General features: G+C 38.3%; 1 protein-coding gene across 1 annotated transcript in view; it reads right to left on the bottom strand.

Moving 5' to 3' along the window:
- Positions 1-6,852, bottom strand: part of MSANTD4 (Myb/SANT DNA binding domain containing 4 with coiled-coils) — a 49,319-nt gene that overhangs the window by 32,251 nt on the left and 10,216 nt on the right. The gene's annotated exons all lie outside the window — the stretch shown is intronic.

The raw sequence follows: 6,852 nt of genomic DNA on the forward strand, positions 1-6,852 counted from the left end.
GGGTTGTGACTGGAACCAGAGACATTGGCTAATGTCATTCAGTTTCACAATCCAAGCAGCGGCTGGCCAAAAGTGTCCACTCACATAGCTGGGAGCAGCTTACATGCTAGAGGCTCTGCATGAATGATTTAATTGGGGATTGGTCCTGCTTTTGAGCAGGGGGTTGGACTAGATGACCTCCTGAGGTCCCTTCCAACCCTGATATTCTATGATTCTATGAACATCCCGGGAGTGGGGGTTCTCACAGCAGAGCAGGGTAAGGCTGGCTCCCAGAGTCCAGGATTGGAGTGACCTAGCAGATCACTGGTCCAGATAACACCAGGGGAATGCCACAATAGTTAATATACATTTTTATTTTTTCACAAAATGTAAAAGCTAAAGATTCTCTGTAAAAACACAAATTCCACGTTTTTCTGCGGAAAATGGATTTGTAGGATCCCTGGTAATAACAGAACTTGTTGGGACCAAGTGTTATTGGCACATATAACATAGGGCGAGGGAGGGAAATTACTTTTGTACCTAAATGCAGAAGTGACAATAGCAGAATATGAAGGACAAGAGAAGCAGAACATAATGTCATTCCCATTGTCCAGCCATACGATTAAACGTGAATGAAAATGGGGTTAAAGACTTTAAGATCATAGAAATATTTGTCAAAAAAGAAAAACAAGGTTTTTAACAATGAGAAAATAGTGCCAAAGCATTATCAGTGATGACAGTAACTATCTCATTATTTCAAAGCAATTTGTAACATAGTACAGCAGTGTGGTGCATCTACTCAGTGTCAAGGACATGTAAAGTCATATAGTCATGCAATAAATTGATGACAGAAAAGGACTGCACTGTACCTAAATGGCTAACTTAATTAACTGTTTTGTAGGTTCTCTATATTCTGAGACACATCTTGGAAGAAAGTCATACCAAAGGAAGATTCAAATGTTCAGTGCTTTTATTTCACAAATGCATGAATATTTCAGCAAACGTAGTAGCATCACTAAGGCTATGTTTTTAGTCATGGGTATTTTTAGTAAAAGTCATGGACAGGTCACGGGCAGTAAACAAAAATTCAGGGCCTGTGACCTGTCCATGACTTGTACTATATACCCCTGACTAAATCTTGGGGAGGGAGGGTTACCTGGGGGTGCCCTGGGTGCTGGGGAGGGCCGTCCGGGACCCCCGCGGGGACAGTTGGCAGGGCTGGCAGGCTCCCTACCTGGCTCCATGCCTCCCCGGAAGTGGCGACATCCCCCTCACTCAGCTCCTAGGTGGAGGCATCGCCAGGCAGCAACGTGCGCTGCCTCCACCCTGACTGCCAGCTCCGCAGCTCCCATTGGGAATGGTGGCCAATGGGAGCTGTGGGGGTGGTGGCTGCAGGTGGAGGCAGCGTGCAGAGCTGCTTGGCCACGCCTTCATCTAGCAGCTGAGGGATGTTGCCACTTCTGGGGAGCCTCCCCCCTGAGGAAAGCACTGCCCAGAGCTCTCACGCCCTTCTGCGCCCCAACCCCCAGCCCCTCCCACACCCAAACTCCTCCTGCTGTTCGGGGGGGGGGGAGTCGTGGTGACTGGAGACTGCCCCAGTAGCAGTCAGTGCAACTGGCCTGGGGGCCACCCAAGCTGTTCATGCAGCCCCTGGGTGAGCCACAACGGCCGCTGCAGAAGTCCCGGGGGTCTTGGAAAGTCATGGACTTCCGCAACTTCTGTGACAAACTCGCAGCCTTAATCATCAGTAATATTTTTTCCACACAGCAGTGAGGCCCGAAGAGCACATAAAACTATGGCATATTAGTGTTACTGACCTATACTCTTTATCAGATGTTGAAAAAGAATTGTAAAGTGAGAAAAAAGTTCAGATATAAATGTGCGCCAAATCTATTCCTGGTGTAACTCCATTAATTTTAATGAACATTGTCTCAAAGTCTTTCAATTTGGGTACCTAAAAACTCAAGACACCCAGAATTAGAGGCCACCTTTGAAAATGTGCCAACATACCTTCCTTGTTGTGCCAGTCTCCCCATCTATATACTGTGGTAATATCTACTTCTCATGGTAATGAAGGCTTAGTTCATGGAGTCACATGAAGGAAAGTTGACCCAGTAAAGCTACCCTGTCTTGCAAACATAACTAAACTTTAACCTGTAGTTAATGGATTACTAATATTTATTTATAATACAGAAAATAATATATAATTAAATAAATACAATAAAATACACCACCAAGTCTGTGCAAACATAATGGCTCAGTACAAAATAAATATTAAATTTTAATATTGACATTTATGATAACCACTAAAATATAAACCCTTTTATGTTGCCAACATGTCATAACATTTTATGTAGCATTCCTAAAATATTAAGATGGTTCAATAAAATAACTAATAGATATTAAAGAAATTACATATATTAGCTGACTGTATATTATATTAATCATGCTGTATGTTAATTTATTGACATACAATATGTCAATATTATAAATTACTTGTTTTGGTTGTACTGTTTAATGTTAAATACAAATAAGACCATATACATTTACATGCAATTTATATTCTTTCAGACATGATAGTATAATTCTGTGAAAATACAGGTAATGTTTATTATTCTTTAGAGCAATCACATTCTCCAGTTTAGTTCTGGGCTTTCTAAAAGAATGTGCTTTATTCATAATGTATTGAGAGTCTACAGAAGTCAAAAGAAAATAATTACAAAAAAGTATTCACATTAATGTTGTGATTTTTGTAATTAACAGTTTTATAAAGCATACTCTTACTCATACAAGTAACTCCTATTTGAGTAGTCTCATTGACTTCAATGAGATTACTCACATGACTAAGGACTACAAGAATTGCAGGAATGTGATCCCTTATCTTTTGAAGCCATGTTTTTAGTTTAACATGCCTAACCATTGAGCTCAATTCTGCTCTCAGATATAATTCTCTGAATGCAGGAATTGGGCCAATTTACCTTTTTCTCCCATACCATTATAACCCTAGTAAATTGTATAGCTACATAAATATCATACCATATTCTAACAACTCTTTGGAGGCAATGGAAACTGTAAAGTAACTGATACTACCACATTATCACCTGATCATTGGATAATTCTGCAGTCCTTAGTCAGGCAAAGCACACATTAAACTCCATGGGAAATTTAGCTGATTAAGTACTGCCAGATCTGTTCCTTTGTAATTATTTGTCACCAATGTACATATATCAGGATTCTGTGTACCATCATTCCTAGTATCTGTAGTTGGGATTTGTAATACACATGACCACAAACATGAGTAGGGATACATACATACATACATGCATAAATACATTATAAGTGAATCTAAATGTGGTCATGAGGAACACCTGTTATTTCTTTTATATGTTTTTAGTCCAGGTCATTTTAATTACGCAAAGGAAATCACAGTGGTAGACAAATTCCATTTCTGGATGCACATTAAAAAATTGTACTGCCTCTGGAAAATTTCCTTTAGTTTGCCAGTCGCTCCAAAAATCATTCAAAACTTGAATTATATATCTCTTTAAAATAATTCTGCATTATGACAATAGTCATACATTAAATAATTGTCATAAAATTCCTTTCAGCAACTTCATTCTGTTTAATGCTTGATGTTGTGACAGATAAGGCAATTTCTTGCAGTATGCTTGGGGGACTTTACTGAATTAAGACTAAGTATTTTTGGGGTCCATTGTATTAAATGAATGGTTTATGCATTATTGTGGGCTGTGATTGTATGTAACCTCTCAAGGGGGGAGCTATGACAGGTGTGAGACCGAGGGTGGTGGTGGTGGTATTAAAGGACTATATTGAACAATGTGCCCGACAAAAATGGACTTTTGGAACATGTGTTAAGTTTTTTTCCTGGGCAATAGCTAGGGGGAAGTGAATGCAAATTCCCCACTTCCTGTTTGCAAAAACTCAGTCTTTTGAAGTTATACCCTGAGACATGAGCCATTGTCTGCTGATTACCTGTTATATGAGGCCAAGATCAAAGGCCCAAGTTATTATAAAGGAAAGACTGAAGTATTCATGGCTCTTCTGGTTCTGAACCTGGGACAGTTATGAACTTGTAATGCACAGGGTAAACTCAGTTGCAAATTTTGAACATGTATATAGATTCTTTTATATTTTTATGTTTTCTCTGTAATGCTTTCACTTTAACAATAAATGTGCTTGCTTATAAAAAGCTGTATGGTAACTTATAATTTTGGACAATTATGCTGTTCATAGCCTCTGGAGAGAAAGCAAAGTGCAGAGGTTGGCCTTTTAGGTGGTCTGGCTTACTGGGAATATCACAGTGTAGGCAGGGAACTGTGCAGCCTAGAAAAACCTCAGTCATAAGTAAGAGAGATGTGGGTCTTTGCCTGAGGAGCCTAGAAGGGGAGCTCTTAAGGGTACCATGGAGGGGGAATACAGGTGCTGTGGCCCTGACCTGTGACAGATGTAGGATATGTAAAAAATTTTAAATAGTTGTGTAGAAATGACTGAGAGAAATGTTGCTAATTCATGGGATAACAGAAGTGGGGAAATTAGGAATGAAGTCAAGGCATATGTTAAACTGACAAATTATTTTACCTCACACATCCATTTTTATCACTGAAACAATGGTGTCAGAAAGGCAGAACAAAAGTAACTGCTTAACCAAGCCACATGTCTTACATTTGTCGTCTCCATGCCCTTGTGTAACACTGAGGTACCTAAAGGTAAGTGCTACTCCTCTGAGAGGATGCATTGTGCAATTTACTAGTTGTTTGTGCTTTAAGGACAGCAACGTGCTCTCCATAGATGAAGAAAAGTTAAAGCCACTTAATGCACATGTGTAAAATGCCTTATGATCTTTAGGCAGCACATAGCATTGTACATGGTTTAGCCTGGAACAGTGGGTCAAATCATCTGCTGGTGTAATTGCATTAACTTCAGTGTAGCTGCACTAGCAGAGAAATTGGCCTGCTATTTTAAAACAAACAACATTCAATTTTTAATGACTGCATCTACTACCACCTCTTTTTTACCTGTGCCTTAAATTTTGCTTCCCTCTTGAATTATAGTTATGAGCAAAAAAAAAATCATTTCAGTCAGCTCTTTCACGTGGTTTCATTCTCATCAATTATACATGGGTTTTGTTTACAGATATTTTATTGGATTTAAAGACATTTCTTAGTCATTGTTAGATATGCAAAATGTAGCACGACTTTAAGAAAATATTAAAGGAACATATCTATTTTCAAATAAAAATCTGAGTGAAGCATCATTATATATATATTTGACAAAATACAGATATAAATAATAGTGAGAGTTTTACCATTTGGGTTATGATTCCATCAGATGCCCAAAGCAGAACAGGATTAGGCCTAAACAGTACTTGGATAGAAGACCTCCAAAGAAAGTCAGATTGTTACATAATAAATACTATTTGTGATTCAGTTGGTGTCATTCTTTCCCCTGACTCAATGCTGACCGTAGCCCACCAAGTTGCTAGTGATGGTGATAGTTAAAAATACTATGGGCCTGATTCTCTATTCCCTTGAACCTGTCATTTACACCTTGATAAACTGCACATCCAACATGTCCTAGCATTTTACATCAATTTTACTCACTTTACATGGGTGTAAACTACGACACAAGGACAAAGCAGTGGAGAATGAGGCCCTATATTTTTGATGAGAAGTGACAATTAGGTTGTAAAAACTCATGGTTAGTAAGACTCCATCCTAGATTTTGCAAGAATAGTAGCGTTAGCTTCAGTGTCCTGACCAAATCTGAAACTGGGTTATTATACTATATAGTTACTTAGATTTTTTCCTTGCGGTTTCATTTTGATGTTTTTCACTTTTCCTGAATTGTTCTGAACATTTGCTTTGCATTAAGAATCAACCGCTGTGTTCTAACCCAAGTGACAGTTGCTTTCAGTGGGAGGATTGTGAAGTACATTATATTTAACCATAGTTTGTAAATAAATTCGGGGATTATCTAGGAAAAAAAGTAGTATAAAAGTAGATGTTACCTTCTTGACACTAAAACCTCAATACCAATAGCAAACTGTTTACTATTTTTTGTTAACAGAATTTGACCTAAATCTTATTACAAACTACAGATTTATTTAAAGAACAGTCTCTTTAAATTTACAAAATTTCATTTATGTTCTTATGAAAGTCATCTTGGTAAATATTGGCTAACTTCATATGGCTGTCTGATACCAAATTATTAAGCCAGTGCTATTTTTGTTTTTGTCTTTATTTCCTTGTAATAGAGCAGGTAACATCTGAGAATACCTGGTACTGACTGGTGCAATCTTGATCTAAGACTGATATGATAAAAGTGGCCATTATGGCCTGCACATAGGGGAGACGTCAATTGCAGCTAGACTCACGGGGATTTGGTAGGTTTAACCATTCTATAGTCACATGCACTGTGTCTCACTAAAATCACAGAAATCCAACTGAAGAATTAAAATCTTATTTCTGCCATTTAAAATATTATGGGGTTTATAGCCAGAGAAAGACAGTGTATATTAGGCACTTCTGGAAAACACTTTCAATAGGATGTGTGCATGAAAGCATAAGATTCTGCTTTTTCCCTGCTCTTTTTTGCAGTTAGCACTGCCCTAAAAATATTAATATAATTCTATGAACTACCTGTGTTAAGGCCCAATCCTAAAAGGCCCAGGTGGACAGAACCATTCACCAGCACAGAGCCCCACTGACTTCAATGGTGTGTCTGCATAACCAATTGCAGGATTGGGGCCTTAGATTGTATAGTGCTTGAAACAGAAATATTAGCCACAAAAAACAGCCACAAAGAGATAGTCAATTCCAGACATTAATACTGACTTGACCTTTCCAAAATGTC

The sequence above is a fragment of the Lepidochelys olivacea genome, assembly GCF_965140295.1.
Source record: "Lepidochelys olivacea isolate rLepOli2 genome assembly, chromosome: 1".
In the NCBI taxonomy this organism is placed as follows: domain Eukaryota; kingdom Metazoa; phylum Chordata; order Testudines; family Cheloniidae; genus Lepidochelys; species Lepidochelys olivacea.